This window comes from Mus musculus, chromosome 13 (assembly GCF_000001635.26).
Source record: "Mus musculus strain C57BL/6J chromosome 13, GRCm38.p6 C57BL/6J".
Classification (NCBI taxonomy): Eukaryota; Metazoa; Chordata; class Mammalia; order Rodentia; family Muridae; genus Mus; species Mus musculus.
This window is the reverse complement of record NC_000079.6, coordinates 33,584,720-33,600,390: the sequence shown is the minus strand read 5'-3', so window position 1 is coordinate 33,600,390 and position 15,671 is coordinate 33,584,720. Positions and strand designations below refer to the sequence as shown.

Below are 15,671 nucleotides of genomic sequence, written 5' to 3'. Positions count from 1 at the left end.
ATTTTCTTCCTTCTTTACAATTTAGGAGAATACCTTTGTTTTCTGTCTGTAGTCTTTATGACTGAACCTTAATCTACATATTTCAGGTTAGGGAAAAGTCTATATTCAAATTTAGTTGTATACAGTAGAGGCAATATTGACTTTGACAGAATTTATATATACAGACTTTCAATTCCACCCATATGTAGTCACACCTTAAATTCAGTTTTCTTATGACCCAGTACCATAAAGTTTGAGATTAGATACTTGGAAACACATTGCAGAATTGATTTTTTTCAACCCTAATGAGCTATTCTGAACTACTTGCCTGGTCCTGAGGCAAGGTTAGGTAAATGGTTTTTAGATAACCATGCACTTTCTAACACATTGGATTGGAGTTAAATAAACCCTGATCACTCTGTCTCTAAACTGTTTGGTTGTATAAAACATAGTAGAATCAAACCTTCATAATTATAGTCCATGTCTGCTATGAGCAAGATTTTTTTTTTAAATGGCCTAATAATTGACTTTCACTAGAGTAAAGAAAACATTTTGTACATGTTTATGGTCTTGTAATATTTTCTGCTCTATACCTGATCTATGTCTTTTAGAAGTAATGTATAATCCAGCCATGCTTCATAGATGAGTTTCTAGGAGTCACTGTTACTGGTAGTTCATTCTAAAACATGTTAGATCACTTGACAGGAAGAACTAGAAGGTGATGTGATATGGTGATGAAGGTTTGCCAGATGCCATTGGAACAACATTGTTCTGGGAAATATAATTGTACATATTGAAAACTACACAGGTATGATTTGAAGTATATGTGCAGGGAGTCTACCTCTGGACCAGTCTTTGTTTGCTTCTATAGTTATGTGGCCATTACATATTTAATCAAATTGGGTTATTGAAGAAGTTGACTATCATGGGTGGCTTAGTTCATTGGTGGGTTTCTAGTCTTCTAAAGTTCCATTTGTGAAGTTACTTAGTTTTCTATGGTTCCAAACACTTTGCTCTGGTTTTTAGAAAGTATTGCTAAATCAATACAAATTTGCTTCTACCACTGACCTCCAGGTGTAAGTGTTGTTCACATTCCATCAGTTAGCTAATCCATGAAACCCTGAATATTTCACAGGATCATTACCTATTGTTACAAAACATGTGTGTGTGTGTGTGGGGGGGGGGCAGAAGGACTGGAGAAATGTCTCAGAGGTTAAGAGCACTGACTGCTCTTTTAGAGGTCCTGAGTTCAATTCCCAGCAATCACGTGGTAGCTCACAACCATCTGTAATGGGATCTGATGACCTTTTCTGGTATGCCTGATGACAGCTACAGTGTACACATATAAATAAATAAACCTTTAAAATCTCATTTATTTTTTAACTATGTATCAGGGTGAAGCATGCAGAACTGCTAATAGGATGTTTGTCTTCTTTACTGAGGCTGCAGGAGGGGACATGTGCGTGCAGAATGTTTTCTTAGTTGCTGTTCTGGGATGTGTTCAGTGACCTGTACATATGTAACAGTATTCATTTTGCACATTTTTGTGTCAGTTTGTTTTATACAACACCTTAAAAGGAGTGTGTTTTTATAAGTAGATCACAGTACATGTTGAGGATACAGCTAAGTGACAAAGTGCATACTTAGCATGTGCAGAGCCAAGCCTATTGGTTCTACATTATAAGACAGTGAAAGACAGCCTGGTTTCTCGTTGAGCTAGGTTTAAAACCCCAGAGACCCTGCAAGGGATAATCCTTGAAGGGATGGTAGGTATTTTGACACTCTCCTGGACATCAAACCCCTGACACAGGGCCACAGCTCTCCATAGGTTTGTGGCTATCAGTCACATAAGGGTCACACCCCAAGCCCCTCCACAGGTAGAAAACATGACCACAGATCAGGTAGCCTCAAGACAGATCTCCATTTTAATGAGGAACCTAAAGGTCAGGAGGCTTAGCCAATAAACTTCCCTTCCCAGACACTCCTCCCTACAAAAGTTACTTAACCTCAGGCCCTCCCTGAGAAAGTAGGGGTACTGCTTGTTTTACTCATCACCACTCTCTGACATAACAATAAATTCCTTATAATCATGGATTGCCTCTTTTCATCAGGATCCTCTGTGAGGAGCAATAGATCAGGTCTTTGTCTAAAGAGTCCCATCTAATCTCCCGCAGGAGGCTTCTCAGTGCTCCCAGCCATGACCTCCACCAAACCAAGCTGCCCACTGAGCAAGCCAAGGACTCTCTCTTCCTCGAGGGACCCAGACAGAGCACTGCCTTCTTTTTCTCCTTGGCCCAGGCTAGATCCAACCCACGAGCACCTATTCTGTTCTCAGCTCTTCCAAGGCTTCCAGACATGCCTGAGTGACCTAAGACTGTGCTCCCCCTAACCCTACCACAGCAGGATCCAGCCAGTTCACATAGCCTGATGCCTACCCAGAGCTGGCATGGAGTAAACGTAATCAAAATTCCCATGTCCTGCCTCCACGAGTGGCCCGAGTCCCGAGCTGACACGGGGCAACCCATAGCCCCACACTCCATGTGGGTCCCAAGTATCTAAGTGTAGTCCTAGACAGCTGGAATAAAGACTTGCAATAGAGAAAAAACTGTGTCAAGTGTTTCTCTCAGGTGGGTTAACCTAAGGTTCACATCAGGTTTTTGAACACATATTTTCACTTACTGGAAATGTAGTCCCAGCACTCAGCAGCTTGCTTTTCTGTTGTGGGCTGTGTGAGAGGAACAGCAAACCAGCTTTAAAACTTATGGAGTGCAGCCCACAGATTAGCCTATGATGATCGTTGTGCCTATAAGACTATGTGTCCTGAAGACCTCATGCTGTTGAATAGTTTTACTCTTTGATGCCCTCATGATCATCAAAATGAAACCATCCCTTATAGCCTATGGGTTGTAATAAAACTCTAAGGGAGATTCCAGCCTCTCATTGGATAATCTCATTGACACTTACAGTAACAGTGATTGATCTTTCAAGCATTGCTCTTGAAGCACATTAATGATTCAACCACTAATCTCAGAAATAACCTAGAGATAAAAAATTTTAGTAAAGTTAGTTTAAGATATTTTTGTTAGTGGCTTTGATGTAGAAAAACTTAGAGAAAAATTTAAAGTTCAGAAATGCACACTTGATCATAGGAAGAGAGATTTTTTTGAGGTCAGGAAAAAAGAACAATGGCAACCCAATTAGTAGTAACTGACATGACTCTCTTGCTATAACTGGCCTGGTGATTAAGGTGATGACTTATTTCTTTCACTCACTGTTGCCCTCAGCTTCCTGATTTGATTTAAAAAAAAAAAACGTTAAGGAGTACGTGTGCATCTTGAGGATTTAAAATAGATTTAAAAATAGATTTAAAATAGAAACGACTCATTGCTTTTTACAGAAGAGTTTAGGTTTGTGATTGTTTTAAGATTTTATGAGATTATTTTTTAAGATATATAATAGGGCCGAGGGTAGGGGTAGGGAGATGGCAGCTGAAAGCTGGAGGCTGTGTGGGAGGTGAGCAGTTCTCACGGGGACCAATCTCTGCATCCCAGGTGGTAACCCTGCTCAAGCAGCACCCGGAGGAGAGGCTAGTTGGATGGACCACTGAGCAGGGACCATGTAGAGCTGTGATCAGGATGTTCTGCTTCATGAGAGACGTAGAGCCGGAGGATTCCATTTTCCTGATGGACCCCTTCGCAATTCACCATCAGTATTGAGCTGCATGCTGTCAGGTGGCTTTGGATATAGCCCCTTCCTGAACAGCACAGATGGTAACATGCCAACAATCAGGCCTGCCAGCTGCAGAATTCAGGCTGGGGCTGTCTCTCCTTTGGAATGTTGGTGATGTCCAGAGGCTTTGTGGATATGTTTGGGATGATGAACGACATGATTGGAAACATGGAGCACATGGCTGACAGAGGCAACTGCCAGACCTTCTCCTCCTCCACTGTCATCTCCTACCCCAACACTGGGGATGGTGCCCTCAAGGTTTACCAGGAGATATCTGAGAGGTGCTCAGCCCCAGGCGGGATCCGGGAGACACAGAGGACTGTCCGTGACTCAGACAGTGGTCTAAAGCAGAAGTCCACTGGACATTACATTTGAGATAGGGCTTACATCTTCCAGCACTCCGGAAACCACTGCACAGGGGACCTGGAAGAGCAGCAGAACTACATCAACCTGGATGAAACTAAAGCAGCAGCGTTTGATGATGAATGGAGAAGGGAGACATCCCGATTCAGACAGCAACATCCTCTGGAATTTCGATGGCATAAGGCATCTGTGGGTGGGTGGTGTAAGGCTGAAGGGCCTCCCTGCCTGGCTATCCAGGGACAGGAGGACTCCCATTCCTGAAAGTCAAGTCACTATGACTGGTGAAGGCCCCAGACTCTCAGCTTCTCATGTGCAGGCTGAGAGGCTGAGAAATCATCATTGAAATGAATACCCATTCCAACCTCCATCCCAAATTATATTAAATTAACAGGCAAGCTGGCCCTGCCTCTCCCTGGGGTCTCAAGGAGGAGCCTTCTACTGACCCCTTACCTACTACTTATGTTTTCATCTTCACCCCTCACCACATGCCCCACCCATCTTGTATCAACTAACTTGAGTTCTCATGTTGTTGCTCCATCTCCAAGCAACCTCATCTTCCCGAGCCCCTGCCACACATTGAGGGGGTTTGTGGTAATCTCTGGGTTTAGGTATCTCTTATCCTTCAGCTTCCCTGACCCTTGCAAACTTCTTCCTCTGAGCCCCACTGCAGATGCCATAGTCCTATCTATAATGGCTGTGGAGAAAGTGGACTAGTTCCCAATTCTTTGTTCCTTCCCCTACTCATCCAAAACACTTTCTAAAACCGTTCTCTGCCTTTATAAAAATAAATGATTTGTGCAACTTGTAAGTAAGTGATTCTGGAATAAAGGAGAACAGAAAAAAGAAGATAATTAATAATATGATTGGTCACTTCTCTGTAACTGCAAACTGTAACCTGTCAGTAAGAGAACCTGACTGAGAAAATTATGTTGCTTCTTTACAATTTGCTAATCTATTACAACTTTCTTAGACATGAATGTATGTGAGATTTTGAAACTAATTTTGTTTTTTTAACATGTAATATGTAAAAGATGTATTCATGTAAGATTATTAGGAATCTCATTGTAATCAATCTCTTAAAGTTAAAAAAAGAAATAACCGCCAGGTGGTGGTGGTGCATGCCTTTAATCCCAGCACTTGGGAGGCAGAGGCAGGTGAATTTCTGAGTTGGAGACCAGCCTTGTGTACAGAGTGAGTTCCAGGACAGCCAGGGCTATACAGAGAAACCCTGTCTTGAAAAAACCAAAAATACATACATACATACATACATACATACATACGTACATACATACATAATATAACCACATCAAAATTTTAGATTGCTTGAAAATTTTTGCTGGGATATATTAGCTGTGGGTGAAAAAATAAAATTGTGGAGTCTTAGTAAGCTTATAAAGGAAAAATATAAAATATATGGTTCAAGTATTAAAGCAGCACCAGTAAGATAAGTGGAACTGAATTCTATGTTCTAGGAGATAAGAGATTGAGGAATTTTAGAGCAATATCCCATTCAGAAAAGCTTAAATCCAAGCATGGTTGTACACACATTTAATCTCATTATTACAGGAGATAAAGCAATGCAGATCTCTGAGTTCAAGGTCAATCTACAGAGTAAGTTCCAGGAAAGTGAAACTTAGGCACCGGGAGAGATGGAAAACAGAAAGCTGGTGATAATGTCATAAAACAAAGGGACCATCTCCCAGCCCCAACAAGCAGTAGAACTCAGCAGTTTTGGCCAGGTGCCTTTGACTTTAGAGTCAAGAGTAGAAGAAATATTGGGATATGGGTTAAATGGTGGGGTCCCAAATTTGCTCGGGATTTGGGCTACTGGGATAGGCAGGATGCAAGCGTTTTGACTGTGCATTCTCCATGCTGTTGCCAGGTGGGCATTGGGCTGTGTGAAGCCACAGGACCCCACTATGGTATGTGAGGGAGGTGCAGTCTGAGGTCCATGGGGATTGCCAGAGCCATCAGGTTCTCTGACATTTGGGCACCACAGAGCTGCTGGATGCCACAGAAGAGCTGAAAACAGAGGGGGACTTGCAGGCTGGATCTAGCCTGGGAGCATAAGGGAAAAAGGGAGGAGGAGAGCTATGGCTGCATTCCTTGGAAATGAGAGTCTTTGGCTTACTTGGCGGGGTGCTTGGCTTGGTGGAGTCCAGGGTTGGGAACACAGAGAGGCCTCCTGTAGGAGATTAGACAAATCTCTTTAGAGGAAGACCTGCTCCATTGTTCGCCATGGTGGACCCCAATGAAGAGGCAGTCCATGATTTTAAAGAATTTATTGTCATGGCAGAGAGTTGTGATAAGTGAAACTGTACCATACCCCAATTTCTCAGGGTGGGCCTGAAGGTAAATACTATTTGCAGGAAGGAGAGCTTAATTGGCTAAGCCCTTCAGACCTTTATGTGCCTGGTTAAAATGGAGATCTGTCTTGAGGCTATGTGATCTGTGGTCACATCATCTGCCTGTGGAGGGGATTGGGGTGTTGCCCTTACATGACTGATGGTCACAGACCTACAGAGTGGAGAGCTGTGGCTCCATGTCAGGAACCTGTTGTCTAGGAGGGTGGTGAAATGCCTACTGTCCCTTGCTGGCTACAGTCACCTGCGGGGTCACTGGGGTTTTAAACCTAGCTCAACCAGAAACCAGGCTGCCTCTCACCATCTGTAGTGGCTATTCCTTGTTGTGAACTTGACTATATTTGGAATGAACTACAATCCAGAATTGGAAGGCTCACCAGTGACCATAATCTGGAAGCTGGGAGATAAAAGTTTCTGATTTGGATCCTGGTATGGAGATCTTGAGGCATAGTGGCTATGGATTCCAGAAGATTAAGACAGGGAGATCTCTGAGTTCAAGGTCATCTGGGATTAAAGGTGTGGTGGAATACACCTTTAATCTGGGCTACACTTTCTGCTGGAGACCATATAAGGGCATTGGAAGAAGGGAGTCTCGCTCTTGCTCCTTTGCCTGCTTGCTGTGTGGGACTGAGTTACTGCTAGATTCTTGGACTTCCATTCACAGCTACTACTGAACCATTGTTGGGAATTGGACTGCAGGCTGCAAGTCATTAATAAATTCCTTTACTATATAGACACTCTCCGTAAGTTCTGTGACTTTAGAGAAGCCCGACTAATACAGGAGTTGGTACCAGGAGTGGTTCTAGAGGAGCATAAGTATAAGGATGAATCTTTAAAAAAAAAAAAAAACTGGAATTGGCTTGTTGATCCACCAGCACTTTCAACTACTGAAACCACTCCAGATTCTCTCCATCCTGGGAGCTCAGAGAATTTTGAAGACCCATGGTTGAAACTATATTTCAAACTCAAAGTGTCTTCCATATACAAAGCTTTCTATGAGATGGGGGAAATAATCGAAAAATGATTTTACTGGCTGGCTGCTCTTAGCATCTTAGGGAAAAAAATGAATGAAAGGAAGGAGTTGTGTGATAAAATCGAAACACAAATGAACTAAAAGTTTCTAAGTGTGTCCTTGAAGAGAATCTTCTCTCCTGCAGCCATAGAGCTCAAGTTGCAGAAAATCAAACTGAAACCCTCATTGTAAGGTTGGCTGAACTACAGTGAAAATTCTGAAAGACTCCGAGAGGAGCCCCTCGCTCAGGCCTCAGGACAATAGTGGACACCCAATAACTCACGACAGACCGAGCTTGTTGCAAACCACATGAGGCTTTATTTGGGAAAAGCCAGAGCTCTGGGGATGACTCATATCCTACGCAGGGGTAGAGGAGTCGACCTCGAGGGGAAAGAGTTCCCAGTTTTTATAGGCCCTCAGGGGGGAAAGGAGAAGGGGGAGATTAGGGGATTTCCAGATCTAAACAATGTCTATTCTCAAGAAATGGGTATGGGAGGGGTACAAGGAAAGAGTCTAATGAAGGTGCAGCAATGGGCACACACCTGGTCAGAACATTGGCAGACACACAGGTTCAAGGAGTGGCCAGAGCATTGTGCACCTCTATTTTTCTAAATCAGTGAAGCTAGTTCTGCTAACACTGACTTCTATCTTGCCAATTTCAGGGCTTCTGTGACCTTTTACATTCTGTCAGGATCTTTCAATTCAAGTCTCAGCCTCAGAGTGTGTAGATAGTTAAAGTAAGGGCACAAATTGGCAAAGAATGGGATCCTATAACTTGGGATGGGGATGTGTGGGAAGACCATGTTGAAGCTGAGAATTTTGAATCTTCAGATTCTCAAGGGTTGGCCCCACCTGAGGAAATTAATTCTGCAGAGTCTGATAAACCAGCAGTGACTTTCACTGAAGAAAATGCCAGACAAAACAATACTGATGTTTCTCAAGGCCCACCAATAGTTTTTTCTAGACCTGTAACCAGACTCAAAGCAAAACAGGCTCCTAGAGGGGAGGTAGAAAGTGTTGTCCATGAGGAAATTCACTACACTACTAAGGAGCTTAATGAATTTGCTAATTCATTCAAGCAGAAATCTGGCGAATATGTGTGGGAATGGATTTTAAGGGTGTGGGATAAGGGTGGAAGGAACATAAAACTAGAGCAGGCTGAGTTTATTGACATGGGCCCTCTGAGTGGAGATTCTCGGTTTAATATAGAAGCTCTCACAGCTAAAAAAAAGGTGTCAAAAGTTTGTTTGAATGGATGGCTGAAGTGTTTATCAAAAGATGGCCTACTGGAAATTACTTGGAGATGCCTGATATTCTGTGGCTTAGTGTTGATGAAGGGATTTTAAGACTTAGGGAAATTGCAATGCTAGAATGGATACATTGTGTAAAACCTAATCTTCCACAATGGGAAGGTCCAGAAGATATGCCCTTTACCAGCTCTATAAGACACAAACTGGTGAGAGGGGCACCAGCACATTTGAAGGGTTTTGTTCTTGCCCTTTTACTTGTGCCAGACCTTAGCATTGGAGATGCTGCGGCTCAATTAGATGAATTAAATTCAATGGGTTTAATTGGATTCTGAGGTAACAGGGGTCAGATGGCAGCATTGAATTGCCAGAGACAAGGTGATCCTAGTTATTATAATGGACAGGGTAGACATAACAATGTTTATATTAACATAGCCAGTAATGGTCAGCACAGGAGAGGTGCCATTTATAATGGCATGACTCGCTTGGACCTTTGGTACTGGCTAATCAATCATGGTGTTTTCAGAAACAAAATACATAGGGAGCCTACTACATATCTGTTTGATCTCTATAAGCAGAAAAATTCTCAAATAAATGAAAGAAAGGCTACATCAGATCGTGGTAAACAACAATCTCGGCCAGTGAAACAATTTCCAGATTTGAGCCATTTTTCAGATCCCAGAACCCCTTGAATGAAGGGGTGGCCAGGTTCCCCTGAGGAAGGATCTTGATAAGACCCTAAAAGTTTTGCTGTTACCCTTTCTCCAGTTCTTCCCTCAGAGGGACCTACTGCCTTTTACAAGGGTAACAGTGCTCTGGGGGAAAGGAAGTAATCAGACTTTCCGGGGTCTATTGAATACTGGTTCTGAGTTGACACTGATCCCAGAAGATCCCAAGAAACATTGCAGCTCTCCAGTTAAAGTAAGGACTTATGGAGGACAGGTGAGTTTTGACTGATGTCTGACTCACAGTAGGTTCAGTAGATCCCTGAACACATCCTGTGGTCATTTCCCCAGTTCCAGAATGTATAATTGGGATAGATATACCCAGAAATTGGCAGAATTCTCATATTGCTTCCTTGAACTCTAGAATGAGGGCAATTATGGTTGGAAAGGCTAAATGGAAGCCTTTAGAGTTGCCTCTGCCAAAGAAAATAGTGAATCAAAAACAGTATTGTATTCCTGTAGGAACTGCAGAAATTACTGCCACTAACAAGGGCTTGAAAGATGCAGGGGTGGTGGTTCCCACCACATCTCCGTTTAACTCTCCTATCTGGCCAGTGCAGAGAACAGATGGATCATGGAGAATGACAGTTGATTATCGAAAAAACTAAATCAGGTAGTAACTCCAATTGCGGCAGCTGTACCAGATGTAGTTTTGTTACTTGAGCAAATTAACACATCTCCTGGCACCTGATATGCAGCTATTGATCTGGAAAATGCCTTCTTCTCAGTACCTGTCCATAAGGACCACGAGAAGCAATTTGCTTTCAGTTGGCAAGGCCAACAGTATACCTTCACAGTTTTGCCTCAAGGATATATTAACTCTCCTGCCCTGTGTAATAATTTAGTTATAAGGGATTTTGATCATTTGGCTCTTCCACAAAATATCACATTGGTGCACTATATTGATGACTTTATGCTGATTGGACCAAGTGAACAGGAAGTAGCAACCACTTTGAACTCATTGGTAACATATATGCGTATCAGAGGATGGGAAATAAACCCAACCAAAATTCAAGGACCATCTACCTGAGTGAAATTCTTAGGAGTTCAGTGGTGTGGGGTATGTAGAGATATTCCTTCTAAGGTGAAAGTTAAGTTATTGCACCTGGCCCCTCCTACAACCAAGAAAAAAGCACAACATTTAGTGTGTCTATTTGGATTCTGGAGTCAGCACATCCCTCACTTGGGTGTGTTACTTAGGCCTATTTACCAAGTGACTCAGAAAGCTGCTAGCTTTGTGTGGGGCCTGGAACAGGAGAAGGCTCTTCAACAGGTCCAGGATGCTGTGCAGGCTGCTCTACCACTTGGACCATATGACCCAGCAGACCCGATGGTACTTGAGGTGTCTGTGGCTGATAGACATGCTGTTTGGAGTCTCTGACAGGACCCTGTAGGTGAATCACAGAAGAGACCTTTGGGATTTTGGAGCAAAGCTCTACCATCATCTGCAAACAACTATTCACCCTTTGAAAAACAGCTGTTGGCCTGCTATTGGGCCTTAGTGGAAACTGAACGTTTGACAATAGGATACCAAGTTAGTATGCGACTTGAACTACGCATCATGAGCTGGGTACTATCAGACCCTGTAAGTCATGAAGTGGGACACATACAGCAGCAGTCTATTATCAAATGGAAGTGGTATATACATGATCTGTCCAGAGCAGGTCCTGAAAGCACAAGCAAGTTACATGAAGAAGTTTCTCATATGCCTATGACTTCTACTCCTGTTACAATGCCATCTGCTGCCAAGCATGCACCTATAGACTCATGGGGTATTCCCTATGATTGGCTGATCGAAGAGGAGAAGACTAATGATTTACTGATGGCTCTGCACGTTATTCAGGCACCACCCAGAAGTGGACAGCTGCAGCATTACAACCCCTTTCTGGGACAACCCTGAAAGACACAGGTGAAGGGAAATCTTCACAGTGGGCAGAAATTTGGGCAGTACACATGGTGTTACAGTTTGTTTGTAAGAAGAAATGGCCAGATGTACAATTATTCACTGACTGATGGGCCATAGCCAATGGGACTTGGAAAGATCACAATTGGAAATTTGGTGAGAAAGACATCTGGGGAAGAAATACATGGATAGATCTCTCCAAATGGGCAAAGGATTCGAAGATATTTGTGTCCCATGTAAATGCTCACCAAAAGGTGACTTCAGCCGAGGAGGCGTTCAATAATCAAGTGGATAAGATGATCCATTTTGTGGACAGTCAGCCTCTTTCCCCAGCCATCTCTGTCATTGCTCAATGGGCACATCAACAAAGTGGAGGTTATGCTTGGGCTCAGAAACATGGACTTCCACTCACCAAGGCTGACCTGGCTACAGCTGCTGCTGAATGCCAGATCTGCCAACAGCAGAAACCAACACTGAGCCTCAGATATGCCACCATTCCTCAAGGTGACCAGCCAGCAACCTGGTGGCAGGTTGACTACATTGGACCACTTCCTTCATGGAAAGGACAGCATTTTGTTCTTACTGAAGTAGATACTTAACTCTGATTATGGATTTGCCTTTCCTGCATGTAATGCCTCTCCTAAAACCACCATCCATGAACTGACAGAATGCCTTATCTATCGTCATGGTATTCCACACATTATTGCTTCTGACCAACTCATTTCACAGCCAGAGAAGTGTGACAGTAGACCCATGATCATGAAATTTAATGGTCTTACCATGTTCTCCATCATCCTGAAGCAGCTGGTCTGATATAAAGATGGAATGGCCTTTTGAAGATGCAGTTACAGTGTCAATTAGGTGGTAACAGCATGGAAGACTGGGGCAGAGTTCTTCAGAAGGCAGTATATGCTTTGAATCAGCGTTCAATATATGGTACAGTTTTCCCCATAGCCAGGATCCATGGGTCCAGGAATCAAGGAGTGGAAAAGGAATAGTTCCACTATCACTCCTAGTGACCCTCTAGGAAAATTTTTGTTTCCTGTCCCCATAACTCTAGGTTCTGCTGGCCCAGAAGTTTTGGCTCCAGAGGGGGGAGTGCTCCTACCAGGAGCCACAAACATTCCATTGAACTGGAAGCTCAGACTTCCCCCTGGTTATTTTGGGCTTCTAATGCCCATTAAACCAACAGGCTTAAAAAGGAATAACAGTGTTAGGAGTGGTGATAGATCCAGATTACCATGGGGAAATTGGATTACCTCTTCACAATTGTGGTAAGCAAGATTATGTCTGGAACATAGGAGATTCCTTAGGGCATCTCTTAGTACTACCATGTGCTGTGATTAAAGTCAATGGGAAACTACAACAGCCTAATCCAAGCAGGATGACAAAGGATGCAGACCCATCAGGAATGAAGGTATGGATCAATCCTCCAGGAAAAGAGCCAAGACATGCTGAGGTGCTTGCCGAAGGTAAAGGAATGGGTAGTAGCAGAAATTAGTTATAACTTTGTCCAGTTGGTTTCCCTTCTTGCTTTGAGGATTACAGTTAAGTGATTGGATGAATCTCAGAAGAGACCTTGAAGTTGGACTTCTCACATTGTTGATACTGCATTGTTGATACAACATCGTTGAGGCATTTCAGGCTTTGGGAATTGGACTAAATGTGTATTTTATGATGTTTTGTGTTGGTATGATCCCCATAGACTCATGTATTTTAACAAACCTATGGGATACAGTGAGAGGAATGTGAAGGTTTGTAAATACTTAGCCCACGGATTGGCAATATTGGAAGTTGTGGCCTTGTTGGAGTAGCTGTATCACTGTGGGTGTGGGATTTAAGACCCTCATCATAGCTGCCTGGAAGCCAGTATTCTGCTAGCAGCCTTCAGAGGAAGATGTAGAACTCTCAGCTTCCTATATCACGACTGCTTGGATGCTGCCATGTTTCTGCCTTGCTGATAATGGACTGAACCTTTGTACCTGTAAGTCAGCTCCAAGTAAATGTTGGCCTTATAAGAGTAAAAGAAAATTATGGAGCCTCATTTCATCCACCAATTGTGTGTGTGTGTGTGTGTGTGTGTGTACATAAGTGTGTGTGGGTGTATGTTTGTATATGTGTGTGTTTGTCTGTATGTGCATATGTGTGTGTATGTGTGTGCATGTGTATATTTGTATATGTATGTGTCTGTTTGTCTGTCTGTCTGTATATATGTGCGTGTAAGTGTGTATGTGTGTGTGTGTTCACCCAAAATTAAGAGAGAACCTGCTTGACCTAAATAGATTTCTGTGTCTGTGTGTTCTGACAATGTCATGCCTCCTAATTAAGATCCTAATATGTCAAAACTGGAGTTTGACACTGTTTCAATAACCATGTGCTGTATCATGGACTCTAACCCCCTGGAGCTATAAAACTAAATAAACTCTTCCTTCTATGTTGTATGGCTATGGTGTTTTATCACAGGAACTGAAAAAAGTAATGAAGGCATTCCTACTTAACTTACTCAAACAACCAATTCCTTTCAAACCCAATTGTAGGAATCTCTCAAACTAAGAGAGCTGCTTAGGTGATGATACTCCATCTAAATGAGCCAAGAATTATGGCAGGAGTGGATACAGGAGTTAAGTAAACTTTTGTTGGCTTTTAATGGCTGAATTTATCCTGGAACTAGACCATATCTCAGTGTTCCTTGACACAGTTCAGGAAATATTGCCTTAGTAGTACTCTCCAATCTCTGTGCCTTGTGTGTGTGTTGGGGTTCTTTTCTCACTCTGGGAGTAGAATGAGTCATCTGTGAATCAGGAACAGTACATGATGCAACTACATGACTAAAAGAACAAACATGACTTCATAGAGTCTGTTTCAGGGACCTGACTCCTAATGCCACAGGGACCAGATGTCCTAATTACTGTTTCTCTTGTGTCTGCTCATTGTCATAATTCATTCCAGATATTGCTTTTTAAACCATCAATTACAAAAGTGTCTCAAATACTACAGAACATTAAGCTTAATATGTGGTCCCAAGAATATCAGTTACTACCACTAACATCAATGTCTACCTTACATCTGTAACACTTCTAGTGGTCTTAGAGTGTAGTCTTTGATAGCCATTACAACCCTGTGACAGACCAACAATGCCACCCAGTTCCTTTTCTGCACTCATCTTAAATCTCCTCTTAGCTTAGAACAGAAGAAAGACTTTAATCTCTTGTCAGTGATTTCCTTCATGGTTCTGCCAGAGTAAATGCCAAAACAAAACAAAACAAAACAAAAAAACCCAAGAATAGATGTAAATTACCCAACATTTAACAATTACAACCCAACTCACATGGAGTCTGACTTAGTAACTTAGCATAATTTATACAAATATTTAGTGCACAAATCCTAATGATCATTTGGACCTCAAGTAGACGGGCTCTGAAAGGACAAACACAGTTGTCAATGTTTTACTTATCAGGATAATGAGATGTCCACTTCCTGTCTATCTAGATATGACAACATACAAATGGCCCATGAGATATGATCAAGTTTCCTTCACAACTGATATAAAAGGATCCCTTTCCATCTTGGGGGAATAGTAATCTCTGAGAATTTGTTTTCTTTCTTGTCACTCAGTCATACATGTTCTTTAAAACATTTTCATCTGGTCTGCTAGTACTTTTACATGAAAACATAATTTTATTATCCATCTGATTGTCATGAAGAATCTCACATCATAAAAGGCACCCAACTGGAATATTAAGAGACTCAGCTGTCAGACATCTTTCTCGGGATATCTCATCTTGGAAGTGAACTAGCATCAAACAGGGTGTTGACAGTATTGTTATCACCTGGTCCTGCTCCCTACCCTTCTCTTCCTTTCTGCTTGAGGATCAGAGGGCACTTGTTGGTATTTCTTCAGATACGCTGTTGATGAGTGTTTATCAGTACTCTGGACCTCCTTTGGTTTGGTCACTTGTCCCTTTATTTATTCTGCATTGGTTAGTTCAGAACCTTAATTTCTTCTTTTTTTCCACTGTTTTTTTAAAATATTTTTTATTATTACGTATTTTCCTCAATTACATTTAGAATGCTATCCCAAAAGTCCCCCATACCCTCCCCCCCCACTCCCCTACCCACCCACTCAAATTTTTTGGCCCTGGCATTCCCCACTGGGGTATATAAAGTTTGCGTGTCCAATGGGCCTCTCTTTCCAGTGATGACCGACTAGGCCATCTTTTGATACATATGTAGCAAGAGTCAAGAGCTCCAGGGTACTAGTTAGTTCATAATATTGTTGCACCTACAGGGTTGCAGATCTCTTTAGCTCCTTGGATACTTTCTCTAGCTCCTCTATTGGGGGCCCTGTGC

At 42.4% G+C, this 15,671-nt stretch overlaps 1 pseudogene; it reads left to right on the top strand.

The window, feature by feature from the left end:
* On the top strand, nt 3,438-4,915 carry Gm5194 (predicted gene 5194; annotated as a pseudogene).